The sequence below is a fragment of the Pan troglodytes genome, chromosome 2 (genome assembly GCF_028858775.2).
Source record: "Pan troglodytes isolate AG18354 chromosome 2, NHGRI_mPanTro3-v2.0_pri, whole genome shotgun sequence".
Taxonomy (NCBI): Eukaryota; Metazoa; Chordata; class Mammalia; order Primates; family Hominidae; genus Pan; species Pan troglodytes.
Genome location: NC_086015.1, coordinates 183,097,902 through 183,112,833, shown reverse-complemented (window position 1 = coordinate 183,112,833; position 14,932 = coordinate 183,097,902). Strand labels below are relative to the sequence as shown.

The window sequence follows — 14,932 nt, the reverse complement described above, 5'->3', positions numbered from 1 at the left end:
TTTTGGAGTAGTTTTAGATTTACAGAAAAGTACAAAGATAATACACAGAGTTCCCATGTACCCCGCATGCTGTCTCTCCTACTGTTAACATCTTACATTACTGTGGTACATTTGTTACAACTAATGAACCAACCTTGGTCCTTTGGTACTTACTATTAAGTAGACTCCACACTTTGTTTGGATTTCATCTGCAGTTCCCTAAATATAAAACAATATGAACTTTTTACTTTTGTAACATGGTAAACTCCATCACACAAGATGGCCTGAAGCTCCTTAAGGGTAGGCTCTAATTATATACATTTGTTCTTATTTCTTTTAGCACCTTGTATATGTGTGTGTGTATATATATATATATATATATATATATATATATATATATATATATATATATGAGGGGCACAATAAACGTATTGACTGATTATGCTACTCTAATACCCCATTGATTCTGTTTTAGTACAAGATAATTCACCAACCTCACTCAGTTTAGTAATAGTTTTATATACCTAGAATATAAACGAGTAGCAAAGGTTACTCATGCTGTCATGTAAGCTGTCAAATGTATTCCTCTTACTTTTCTTTTCAGAAAGCCCAGACTAAATCTCAGAGCTGAAGATAGTGGTGATAGCCATGGAGTAAAGGGTTAAGCTTTTCAAGATGATGCTAAAGAGAGCTCAACAGAGAAAGGCTGGTGGCTCAAGAACCCCATAAATCCCTGCTCTGCTTGACTCTTCTCCTTGGTGACTAGGCTCTTGGAGAGGTACATGGCACCCTGTCCCTTGTCTCTAGGGTACCTACACATAATTGTGTCCAGCCCTTCTAGCAAAGGCCTCATTTTTTCAGAACTCAGCTTCCTTTACAAATTGAAGGTTTATCTGGAAAGTTAACAGGGCAGAATTAAGTTACTCAGAACCAACATAAAGGAGAAAATATAAGACCCAGAGCTTAAGTTTAAAATGAAAAGCAGCTCCTTTTGATGAAATAATAATAGCTAACATTTCCTAAATGCCAGGCACTATTTTACTGGGTTTATTAACTCACTTTATTTTCTAAGAATCCAAGAGATAGGTTTTCTCTTACATATGTAGAAACTTCTTCTATTCCTTTGTCTTCCACATGTTCAAGTACATAGATGAATCCCATCTGACATATATTAGTATATTGCATCTTGAAAAATAAAGTACATTGACAGCATATGAACCTGATTCCAGAACCCTTGAAAATAATGACAGGAGAAAAATATAATCAATAAGGAATCATTTGGCTCAACTCCACCACTCTCACTACCCTATCCCCATCTCCTTCTTACCCACACCGACAGAAACACACATACAACATACAGTGGACTGCCATGACAGCTACTGTCTTGATTCGTTTTGTGTTGCTATAACAAGATACCTGAGACTGGATAATTTATAAAGAAAAGAGAGTTATTTGGCTTACAACTCTGGTGGCTGTGAAGTCCAAGAAACGTGGTGCTGGCATCTGCTCAGCTTCTGGTGAGGGCCTCATGCAGCTGGCAGAGAAGCAGAAGGGAAAGTGGGTATGCCAAAAAAAGAAAGAGCCAAAATGAGGAGGAACTTCACTTTATAGCAAACCATTCTCACACTAACTAATCCAGTCCCATGTGTGAGAATTCACTATCACAAGAATAGCATCAAGCTCCCCATGATGGTGGAGGCCCCATGGTCCAGATGCCTCCCATCAGGCTCCACCTCTTAAAAGTTCCACCTGCAACATTGCTGCCCTGGGAATCAAGGTTCCAACGTGAGTTTTGGTGGGGACACTCAAACCATGCAACTACCAAAATAATTGTGACTACCTGCAAATTTTTATAGATAGGAAAAGAATTACTTGGTTAACTCTAAAAAACATGTATTTCTCATTATTAAAGTGATATATGCTCATAGTAGAAAATAAACAACAGAAAAATACAAGTTTTGAAAAGAAAGCGAAAATAACCCAAAAGCACATCCCGCATGGGGTGGAGGCCCCAGTGGCCCAGATGCTAATGGTAGAAAATAAATAACAGAAATATATACGCTCGTGGTAGAAAATAAGCAACAGGAAAATACTTACAAGTTTTGAAAAGAAAGCAAAAATGATCCATAAGCACATCCCACAATGCAGTCATTTCTACTATTTTGTTGTAGCTCCTACAAATCTTTCTTTCTTTGTATATATGGTTTTCTTTCATTGAAGTCACACTGCATGTACACTTTAATTCTGAAACTTTTTTACATAGCATTACACAGTGTCTTTTTCCCATGTTATTATAAATTATTCAAAAGTATCATTTTTGTGACTAGGGTAGCATGTTTCATATTGTAAGTCAGGACTCGAGTAAGTCTGCCCCCTCTGCCCCTTTGCCACTACACTGCATGCAACTCTTTTTTTTTTTTTTAATTCTCATATAATGAAAAGATCATACAGGCCTTCATAAGCTTGGTTTCACTTCTGGGTTTATTCATGGCCAAGTTATTTCTGCCAAAATCAGGTCCTTTTTTATCCAAAATGCTTTAATATTGACATCTGACCATTTATAACAGGAAGGCACATAAACACAGTGACTCTCTAATTTATCATACTGAACTAGTAAAAAGAAAATGCTTTTTAAAATACATTAATACAATCAAATGCTACCACATAAGGAAATCAATATTTTTGAGATGATAGTTTCCAAACAATCAGAGTATTAGTATTGAGCCCTTTTGTGTGTTCAGCAAAAACCCAAACAAGGAGAGTAATAAACGGCATAGGGAATACAAATTGATATTAGATTCATAATAATATTTTCTGGTTAGATAATTTATATTTGCTTGATGTTATGTCAATGGAAATAAAGTGGAGAGAGTATAGACTTTGAAAACAATAACTGAATTCAAATTCCAGGTTTGCCATTCTGTAATTTCATTTTTTACTAGGCAAGTTGTTTAACCTCTGAGACTCAGAGACCTCACCCACAAAATAAGGTTCACAGTGTCCACCTTATCGTGTCATTTGTGCTAAGGATTAATTGAGACAATGTGCATGAAGGTTCTTAGTGCATGGTACATAACAGAGGCTTCATAAATGATAGTTCTCACTACCATTTCTTTTCCCTAAATAGCCTGGTTTATTCAACAGACATTTAGCTTAATCCCTGGTTCAGTACACATAATCTTTCCAATCCTCCTTCCTTCCATATGTATACATAGATCTTGCCATATCCACTTGTGCAGAAATGTGCTATATGTAAATGCAAATTTTACTCTATGAAAATACATATAAGATATCCTCCAGAGTAGCAGCTATTCATATGCATGAATTGTATGCCAACCTGCTTGATCTGGATAGAGTTGGTGCAGGCTGGACGTAACAGCAAGCTGGCTGGAGCATTTGCTCTGCTCATCAATCGCCAAGCCAAATTCGGCAGATCTGCCTGGCTTGTCAGAGAGGATATCCCTTTCTTCTTTTGTGTCCCATTGGGTCTTCTGAGTCCTGGCACAACCTTCCCAGCTAGAGAAGTGTTCTGCCATCAGGCATGTCAGAGTGGGTCACAATTCAAACATAGGGAACAGACTGCAATCTAAAGCAGTGCTACTCAAGGTAGTCCTAAGACCAGCAGATGAGCACCACCTACAAGCAAATTTGGGGACTCTGCAAAGGCCTACTGAATCAGAATATCTGAGGGTGAGGCTCTTCAGGTGAGCCCGATGCTTGCAAAATTTTAATTTAAAGTGAAACTTCATTCATTCAACAAATGTTAATGGAGCTCCTGCCTCTCTCCCCATCACTCACTTGTCACCAAAAACATTGACTTCCTTGCTGAACCTTGAAACAGGAAGAGGAAAAGTAAAGATTTTTGATGTAACTACCCAGAACAGTTAAAATTCCATTTGTATTTCATCAGTGTTCCTAGTTCCAATTTTCAGACTAGTTTCCAATGTCTTTTAGAATTTTAAACATTCAGTTAAAGTGCTTGCTTTTTAGCAATAGAAATTTCACTGGTATTGAAATTAGTTTTCTCAAAAAAAAAAGAGAATTGTATATGACTCCATTATCTCCAGTCACTTCATCTAGGACAAGCTTCCCCGGAAAATGCCAGCATTAGCAGCATGAGCTGGTGCTGTGGATGATAGCTTTGGCACAGAAGGCACATGTGCATATAGCACTTACACAGCAGGTGGCCATAATCATTTCCATGACTGGCTGTCGATTTCCTGGTAACAAGAGTCGCTTAGGTACATGGGCAGGACAAACACACATGGTCCAGAGCAGCCATCAGTGCTAAAAACAATTCAAGATATATGTGGATCAAAGTCAGGGGTCATTCATTATGTTAACTGAAATAGGCCAGGTGCAGAAAGGCAAATACCATGTGCTCTCACTTATATGTGGAATCTAAAAAAATTGAACTCATAGAAGCAGAGAGCAGGATGGTGGTTACCAGAGGCTGTGGGTGTGGGCTGGAGGGAGTTGGGGATATGTTGGTCAGAGGATACAAAATTTCAGTTATTTAGGAGATCAGGAGATCTATTGTACACCATGAGGACTATAGTTACAACAATGTATTGTATTCTCAAAAATCTCTAAGAGAGTAGATTTTTAAGTGTTCTAACCACAAAATTGCTAATATATGAGGTAATGCATATGTTAACTAACTTAATGAAGCTATTCCACAATGCATGCATATTTCAAAACATCATATCGTACATGATAAGTATATGCAATTTTTGTCAATTTAAATAATTATTAATTTTTTAAAGTCTGGGGTCATGAATTACTTCATCAAAGGTATCTTTAAAAAAGTTAAGAATGTGAATAGAGCTTAAATTAACTTTTATTTTTCCAATTTTAAATAAGAATCAAATCAAATAATATTTGAAATCCTATCTCTTGTGGCTTTTGAAATGTCTTATATGCATTTGCCTAGTACCCATTCCTCAGAATATCATGAAGCAGAATATGGCAATACTAAAACATTATTTACCTTTATTTTGTTTAAAACATGAAGATAGATCTTTTCTGGGGAGGTAGGGTTGTTTTGTTTGGGACTTTTTTGGTCTAATTTTAAAGCTTATCCCTGCTCATATATGAAACTCAAGCAAACATAAACAGCAAAATAAAAAGCAGTTCAAATTCACCGTAGGTAATTGCTGTCAATATTTTAAAAGGTATTCTTACATATATCTCTTTATAATCACACACACACACACACACACACACACAACTTTATGTAAAAAGGACTATACTATACCTGAGGTTTTGAACCCTATTTTTCCCCTGCTCCCTATGTCCTGGAGATCTTCCAGTCTCAGTAAATATAAATATAATTTATCTTTTTAAATAGCTGCATAATGTTTTGTTTACTGGGTTATAATGTATGTATATGATATGTTACCTATTTATAGACAGGTATGTTGCTTCTAGTTTTTATAACTCTAAATAAGATTAGGATAAACATATCCTTGTACATAGAAATATTTGCACATTTCTAATTTTATCACTAATAGAAATAACTAGCAGTGAAATTAGTGATAGAAGGCCATATGCATTTAGAAGTTTGGTTCCATCAGCAATCTGCCATCCAAAAACACTGTCACACTTTTTAATCTTTGCCAATCTGATAGACAAAAATTGATAACTCATATTTATTTCTATTTCTTTCATTATAAATGAATTTAAAGAAAATTGAGTTTAGATACATGTGAACTTAACTGATCATCTCAGGAACCCTCTGGTTAACATTTGAGTTAATTGGGCTGTGCTGTATCCAATGAATTTTTCATTTGTAAGCTTGGAAACATTGCCTCTTTGAACCTCTTTTGAAAAAAAATTATAGCAAGTTTCTCTTAAAAGAAACAGATAAGAATAATTTAAATACATCAGAACATACGGCTTCAGGCATCTTGTCATTTTTCTAAGATATTTATAATCTTGAAAAAAGTATTTGGGAAAAAGTCAAACTTTCCAATGTGGTTCTATCATTATAAATAATTGCGAAAAGCTATTTCGAAAGCAGACTGTGAAGAGATTAAAAGTCAGGAATCCTGGGCTCTCTGTTCCAAGTCTGCCCCCAACCAACTCAGTGACCTTATGAAATTGACTTCACCTCTGTGGTCCTCAGTTTCCTCCTTCAAAAAAAATGGAATGGATTGAATAGATGTCCTTTGAGGCCTTTGCCTCCTGAGATGTGATGATGATCTGCATTCTTAGGACAGTAGCTTTGCCAGGTCCATTATTGACAGAGGTCCCAATACTGGCACCAATTCGACTCTAGCCTTCTATCTTGAACACAACAATAGACACTCAGCTTAAATCTTGGTCAAATGCAATGAATTCATTTTTTATTTGAAAAACATTTAATAATCTAGACACGTTGGAGAAATGTATCATTTATTTCTGTATGTGAGTGGGTTTGTGTATGTGTGTGTGTTTTTTAATTTATTCATTTCTTAAACATTTCTTAGGTATGTACTGTCTTATAGGCTACTGCTGGAAATACAAGGCTGAACAGGACAAATATTTCCTTCCTCAAGGAACTCAATATCCAGTGGAGAAATGGACAAATAAGCAAACAGGGATTGTCTGAAAAAAACTGTGCTTAAATAGTAGCGTTTCTTTCTCAAAATTTACGTTTGTATGAGGTGGCATTTTCCTTTACCTCCATGTTGCTACAGAGATAAAAATGATGAAAGGTTTAAGCAAGCATAAAATGTCTTTAGAAAAAGCACCAAATATTTGGACCTTTTTTAGAGTAAAATTATCCACTTTGAATGACAGATCCTAACATTTCCTCTTATTTTAACTGCTCAAATAGGATTTCAACAACCAGGAAAGCATGAGGCATATTTAAAGCCCAAACATGGTTATTTTGTCCTAGTAAGTTAGAGAAAGACCAGACATAGTACAGGACAAGTCTCAGGGGTAGTGCCAATCAATAAGAGACTTCTGTGGGTAGGCAAAGCACCATATTCATGGAGCACCACAAACTTCAGTTGTACTGACACCATTGGCCAGTTTCATGGATTCCAGCATGTGGGCAGAGGCTAGCACTGCAGAAGCCAGACTGGGTGATATCAGCATCCCAGGAAGTTGGAATTTTGCTACTAGGAAGTTATTCCATATATAACAGGAGTGCAGCTACTAATCTAGGATTAAGCTGAACTTTAAGCCTCTGGAAAGGAAGTTAGACACTGTCTAGAAAAAAGAATAAGGTATACAAAGCAGTTGATAACAGAAAACAAAAATCAAAAGAGAAACAGTTTTATGACCTAGTGCAGTTATTCTCAAACTTCTGCATGCATCAGAATCACCAGAACAGCTTGTTAAAGCTCATATTGCTAGACTCCCACATCTAGAATGTCTGATTCAGTAGGTTTGAGTGGGGCCGAAGAATTTGTTTTCAAAAAGGTTCCTAGGTGATATTGATGCTTCTGGTCCAGGAACCACACTTTGAAAAATACGTACAAAACAGACTAAGAGCTCACTCAGGCTTGGCAACTCAGACATAAAAACCTTGTTTTCAAAATTGGGAGTGTGAAAGGAAGGGGAATATGTGGAAGCCCGTGGTTTTAGCCCCAGCTATGTCCCGGTCTGATAAACAACAAGAGAACCAGAAAGAGCAAGATAGGTCTACGCAGGTCACCGGGACAGATTTAAAAAACGTGGGTGGGGACAGAGTGACTGACACTGGAGATGTGATTGGTTTGGGAAAAGATGTCACGGGAGTTGAAGGTTATCCATGATCCCAGTTTTAGGGAGCAGGAAGAGGCAGGGGCAGGGGCATTAGGCAGGAACTGATCTTAACGTCCACAGGGACTCGTAATCATCTCTCTGAACCAGGGGCGGTTGCTAAATGCAAACATGTGCCTGTTGTTTGTGTACACTTAAAGAGTAGTTCTATATCTAAATTCTGCTCCAAACTATAAGGTTTAATCCTATGAAATTACCAATATTTAACAGCTTTTGACTTATCAAAAAAAAAAAAATGGCAACTTCACAAGATGCAACCTAATGCAATATGAACTGTAAAATAAATGTAATATAGAATATGGACTGAAAATAAATGCAAAATTCTTTATACTTAGCTCTACTCTTTTGTCAAATAAATTTTAAATGAGGAATCAACTTTTAGGTTTTCTATATTTAGATTTAAGTACTTTGAGGATTTTTCCATCACAGATTTTCCATCCTTGAAACCACTTGCACAGAACTGACTCTGATCTGCTGCCCCCTGCTGTCAGCTAGGGAAGCAACCTGATTTTTAACTGTTTGGGAGGCTAGAGCTAATCCCTTAAAAAAAATCAGGGTTTCTAAACATGTCAGTTAGGATTATCCCTTGGTTTAGGTAATCCTTGCCGGTACTTTTCTTCATTAGAAGATTATTGAGACTTGATGGAATAAGTCATTATCATGTGAGCCCTACTGGCCTGACATGTTTCCCTTTTTGGATATAACTTAACAGAGTTAGAAAAGAAGAATAGAATTACAGCTGGATTCTCAGTAACTCACACTAATGACAGGGACAGCTGTTTACAAATTTCAGTCATCAGACTAAGGAGAATGTATGGAAAGGTAATGGCATGGAGGGGCTTCAAGCCTGGATCTTGATGATTTTGCTGGAATGGGTTAGGATTTAATTGCCTTCAGCAAAAACTGGGGCTTGTGCTCCAGTAGTTTTGTTCTTTATGTGATAAAATGGAATGAGTATAAGCCAACTCTAGGTCTTTGCCCTCAATTTTTCTCTGTCACATCAAAAGGGACTGCTGGGTTTTTATAAGAATCACTGAGTTTTAGATCTAACACAGAACTGTGCTTCCGGTGGTAGGTGATGGTTGCTTGCAGGAAATGATGGAAAATGCTTAAAATTCAATCCAGAATCAGCTGGAGAGTTGAGATTGTAACTCAGATACACAACTGTTTAAATGCTGTCCACTGCCTACCCACCATTTGTTGTAAATGGTTTTTAAAGGCCCCTCGACACATTGTTTGAAGCTTAAGCTGGGAAGGAAGGGTGTGTGTCCCCGAGAGGCCCTAGCACTGTCTCAGTCCCCATCCTCAGCCATTTGTAAATGGCTCTTTGTCTCCTGGGACCTCCTCCAAAAGGGATGGGTACAGGTGTTCCCAGTTGGATCACAGGCTGAAAATGTTGAGAATGGCTATTCTGAATTATGGTTGTAATTTAATCTGGCAAATATTATTGAGCTTCTCTCTGTAATAAAGTAGGCTCTGGTGATGCAGGAGCATATAAGCCCACCCAAAGGCTCACAATCTGGCTTCCTGTAAGTGTGCAAACTGGTTTTACTCAACTATTACTGAAGTAAAGAGAATTGTTAGCAAATGTTAAACAATTATATGAAAGGAACAGGCAGATAGTCCCTGGACCCACTGATCAACCTTAACATAAATAAAAGTGGGGAAACAAGACCTGTGCATTCAAATGCATTGCCTGAATTGGGATGTGCTGGAAGCTTAACATACAGAGTGACTTTGAAAGATTTAGTCCCAGAAATATATACTTCATTAATAATATTTTATGATCACATATTGAAATGATAATTTTTGATATATTAGGTTAAATAATTACAATAGAAAAGAAAATTATTGGCTAAAACTTCCCCCATTTAAACAGCAAACTAGTGTGCTAGTGACATGAGCATTTGCTACAGTTTACACTATTTCTCATAAGATGAAAACCAAAATCTTTAACTTAGCTCGCAAGGTTACACAAACGATGGCAAAGGGCAGGTTTTGTTTGGTTTTGTTTTTTTAATGTCCAATTCCTTGCAGATTGATGATTTTATAAAGAAAATAACAATTAATTTTTCAAATAAATGAAATGAAAAAAGTCACACAAAATGCAAGCCCAATTTTATTATTAGTTTAACAAACATAAAATTACTTTGTGAAATGGCTACAAAAATTTCTACAATGTAGACTTCCAATTTTTATACTTGCCTCATCCCCAGTAAGGTAGCAAACAGTTCACAGTCCACATACCACTCTCTGAGTGACACAGGCTAGCCCCTGCCTACCTCTCCCTATCACTCTCTGCAGGCAGCCACACTGGCCTGTTTCCCTTCTTAGAACATGCCTCTCCCCTTACACTGGCAGGACTCCCAACCCCTCTGTGCCTAGTTAATTGTAACTATCTTTCAGATCTCAAGCCACAGCCTCTGTCTTTACCCTGAGAGCCTACACTTAGTCAGGGTCCCTGTCTGTGCTCCATTGTACCATGTGCCTCTCTTTATCACACGTTTCACCATTTGGAAGAACCTGAGTCCTTCACTAAGCTGTAAGCTTACGGTGATGGCATCAGTCTTGTTCACCAGCGATCCCAAATGCCTAGGACATACTACATGCTCAGTAAATACTTGTTTCATTAATAGATAATTAAAATATAATTTGAGCTCACAAAATTCAAACTTTCATTTTTTAACTGAGAAAACTAACTTCCAGAGAGTTTAAACAATTTGCTTAAAAATTCCAAGGACATATATATTCAAAACTGAGACCCGGATCTGCCTAAGTCCACACCATTACTTTTTTCCTAAACACACTAAAATGGGGCATTACCCAGAAATCATAAAAATTGTTTTGGATGGTGACCATTTCTATGAGTTGAAGCCATTTCCAAAATTACCCAGAAAGTTTACACGGTTAAACAATATTTTATTTTGTATCTACTCATTCATTTCACAGATATTTGTTGAACACCTACCATGTGACAGGCATTACTCTAAATGTTGTGAATGTGGCAGTTGTGGAGAAAGCCCAGGGTTTCCTGAACAGCCTCATTCTAGTTGGAGAGACAACAGCAAACATAGAAAAATACCCATAATTGGCAATAAGTCCTTTGCACAGAATTAGCACGAGATAAAGGGATGGAGGGACTTTGAACAGAATTAGCACAAGATAAAGCAAAGGAGGGCCTATTTTGGATGATGTAATCAGGAGGCCCATCTGAGGAGGTGATGCTTGAATTGACACCTGAATATGAAAAGAGGCCGAGGAGTTCTGGTGGAAGGCAGAAGGGACAGCAACTGCAAAGCTGTGAGGTTGGAACAAGCCTTAGTAAGTTCCAAGAACAGCAAGTGTGGCTGGGCAGGAGGAGGTTCTGACTCCAGGATGAATGAGAAAGTAGGATCCAATCTTGGCTGGCTGGTCCGAGGGCACTGATGTAATCGGATTTGCCTTTTCCTCTGGTTGTTAAGGAGAGCACTGTGGGGTCAGATGGAAACAGTCCAGCAGCAAGAGGACCAGTTCAGGAGTCCAGCTGAGAGATGAGGGCAGGGTAGCAGCAGTGGTGGTGGAGAGAAGTGGTCGCATTCAATATTTATTGACTCTGCTGATGGATTGGATATTGCAGGTGAGGAAAAAAGAGAACTTGGGATAATTGCCAGGCTTTTTGACTTGAGCAATTGAGTGAATATTAGTGCCAAAAACAGAAATATTGGAAGACTCAGGAGAAACATTTGGAGGGGGGAGATTGGTTTTAAATCAAGAGTAAAGCCATGTGTGGAGTAAATAGCACACAGAGTAGACCACAGAGAGAAAACAATTTTCAATATGGTCCATCAGAAACCTTGTGATGCTGACATTTTCTCCAATAATTTTACCTGCACTTGTATGTTGTGGTATATTAAGTATGTGAATAAGAAGATTTGGCAGAGTATTAGAATAATTAAATCAAGTAATTGAAACATGAATACTGGCATAGAATATTGGTATCATTTTTCTTTGTTTTGCCTAATATCAAGTTAATTTTCCTAAATTTAGAGATAGCGAGTTAAAACTGTTCCTTCATAATATGTAGCACTATTTACAAAATTATTTGTTACAGCAATGATTCCGTGTCAAAATAGGAAATAATCTAAATTGTCATCAATAAAGTAAATATAATCTTATAACTGAATATTATTATGCAGATATAACAAAAATAAATTCTTTATGCACTGATGTAGGAAAATCTTTAAGATGTATCCAGTAATAAAGGCAAAGTATACAATAATTGGTACAGTATGTTACTTCTTGTCATTAGAAGGGTAGGATAAAAATATGTGTAGTATCTGTGCTCACTTGCATGGACATAAAGAAACTCTGGAAGGACACATAAAAAAAACTAACCACAGTGTTTATGGACAGGGCATGATGGACGGGTGAGCTAGGCAGATGGGGAGTAGGGGTGTGAGGAAGATTTTCTACTGGATGCCTTTTTAAATTTTTTGAACGCTATCAATGTAACACCTATTCAAAAAATTAAATTAAGAAAAATAACATTAGGCAGAGTTTAAAGAATGACCAGAATTATTACTGAAAACACACTGTGCTGCCAATAGAAACTTTTTAAGCAAGGCACTTCCACTGGCCTCTGAGCAACCTCCCTGGGAAAGGGAAGATGAGTTTCTGATGTGAACTCTTTCCTCCTTAGGACTTTCTAATTCTTACCTCTCAGATTCTGCACACAGCCTTCCAACTTGGGTAAGAAAGAGAGCTGAAATGTCTAGAATCTAAGATGAACGTGATAAATAAATAATCTTATTATATTTGCTTGATTGCTTTCTTCTTACTTTGCCAAGTTAAGTGCTTTGCAGTACTTTTTAAAAATTCATTTACTCAAAAAAAATTATCTCTTATGTGCAACATACTGCTCTATACCCTAAAATATAAAAATTAATGTAATTTCTGTTGACTCTCTTAATACACTTAAGGTATAAGGAGGCAAGGAAATGCCATCCTTTTTGCAGGTAAGTATATTTCCATGGTCCTAAGAGATTATTAGGATAATGGAAATGCAGGTAAGTATATTTCCATGGTCCTGGCCTGAAATGGCTCAGGGCTTAATAAGAACAGCACATGCAATTTGCCAATTTAGGAGGTGAAATCCACTTGCTTTCATTGCCTTTCTAGGTCATGATAAGGATCAAATTTCACTTTTAGAAAAGACAGCTTGTCTCTCTTCTTACCGTGAGTGTTTGCCGTGGTAAGAGTATGAATTAAATTATTTCAGCTTTGCATTTAGGTTTAAAAACATGCTTTCTCTCGTTTATTCATTCCAAAAACATCAATCCTCTCCCAGGGACTCGACATTGATGATAGGAGAGAGGGAGATATGAAGATGACTCTGCTTTGAACCCCGTCCCAAGAAGGTGGCATCTAGCTGGGGAGTAATGGCATGCCCATAAATAACTACAGTACATGGCAGAGATGATCAGTGTCTTAGGAAAGGTTCAGATAAAGAGCCCTAAGGAGACAGGTATCAGCTGAGCTAGCAAAGCAAGAAAATCTCATCTCAAGTCTCAGGCAAATGTCACAGAAGTGGTCTAGGTCAAACCTATCCCCGATACTGAAGCCTGAAAACCTAGTCTGAGAGCGGCTTTTCAACCCAGTGTTCCCAGTGTGGCAGCTGAAGGATATCTCTTGATTATATATCTTAGTTTTGAAGTTTTTCTAAGTCTGTGAAGTACATTGCTCACTCTGATGCCTGAGTAGGTTTTGATATTCACTGCCGATGTAAACATGATTTCACCTTATTAGAAACAAATTTAGTTCCATTTTTTCCTGCAAGTAAACAAGGTCAATAACTCTCGTTAGTCCAGTCGCATAGATGAAACTCAGCTAAAACTTCTTAAAAATAACTGCTGATACTTTTTAAACACTTACTGTGCTTACTTTATAAGCATTGCTTCATCTAGTTCTTATGTCAGACTTAGAAGTTAGACAGTTATTACTGTGCTCATATTACAGATGAGGAAATAGAGAAATAAAGAAATTATCTATAGTCATACTGCTACTAAGTGGGAAAGCTAGGAGTTCAATTTTGATCTGTGTGATTTCAAAACCATGATCTTAAGCCTTATGCCCGTGATTTTCAAACGTTAGCATGCATAGAATCACTTGAAGAGGTTATTGAAACACAGCTTGATAGCTTCACCCCTAGTTTCTAATTTAATTGAGAGTGGGCTATAAGTATTTGCATTTCTAACAAGTTCCCCTATGATGCTGATGCTGAGGCTGCTGATGCAGGTGCTGCATTTTGAGAAACTTCTACCAATGGTAATTTCCCCAGTGTTCTTTGGAGGAACTTGAACCCAATCTCACTGGATAAATATTTATGCCAATTCTCCCTTTATTAGAATAATCAAGAATTCACTTGAGGGTGTTTTTTTGTTTTTTTTTTTGTTGTTGTTTTGTTTTTTTTTTTTTGAGATGGAGTCTCGCTGTGTCGCCCAGGCTGGAGTGCAGTGGCGCAATCTCGACTCACTGCAAGCTCTGCCTCCCGGGTTCAGGCCATTCTCCCGCCTCAGCCTCCCGAGTAACTGCGACTACAGGTGCCCGCCACCAAGCCCGACTAATTTTTTTGTATTTTTAATAGAGACAGGTTTTCACCGTGTTAGCCAGGATGGTCTTGATCTCCTGACCTCGTGATCCGCCCGCCTCGGCCTCCCAACGTGCTGGGATTACAGGCGTGAGCCACTGTGCCTGGCCCACTTGAGGTTTTTGAACAGACTGACTCACAGAGAATTTAAAGCAAATATCCAAAATATTAAAATTCCCAATTAAATAATTCATTTTCTATGAAATGAATATGAAATTCTTTTTCATGAAAGGCAAGGCTGATCTTTCTACATGAATTATGAAGATTTTTAAATTAGTTGAATAACATTCTGATCACAGCTTATAATAGTTTCAGTGAATATTTTGTCCTTCAAACAGACATATGATATGAGAATTAAGAAAAGGGCTGGGCACAGTGGCTCACGGCTGTAATCCCAGCACTTTGGGAGGCCGAAGTGGGCAGATCACTTGAGACCAGGAGTTCGAGACCAGCCTGGTCAACATGGTGAGACCCCGTCTCTACTAAAAATACAAAAAAGTAGCCAGCCAGGCATGGTGGCCCGTGCCTGTAATCCCAGCTACTGGGGAGGCTGAGGTGGGAGAATCACTTGAA

At 37.7% G+C, this 14,932-nt stretch overlaps 1 protein-coding gene across 16 annotated transcripts in view; it reads left to right on the top strand.

Annotated features, from left to right (window-relative positions):
* PEX5L (peroxisomal biogenesis factor 5 like) overlaps positions 1 to 14,932 on the top strand; it is a 241,669-nt gene that overhangs the window by 99,884 nt on the left and 126,853 nt on the right. The gene's annotated exons all lie outside the window — the stretch shown is intronic.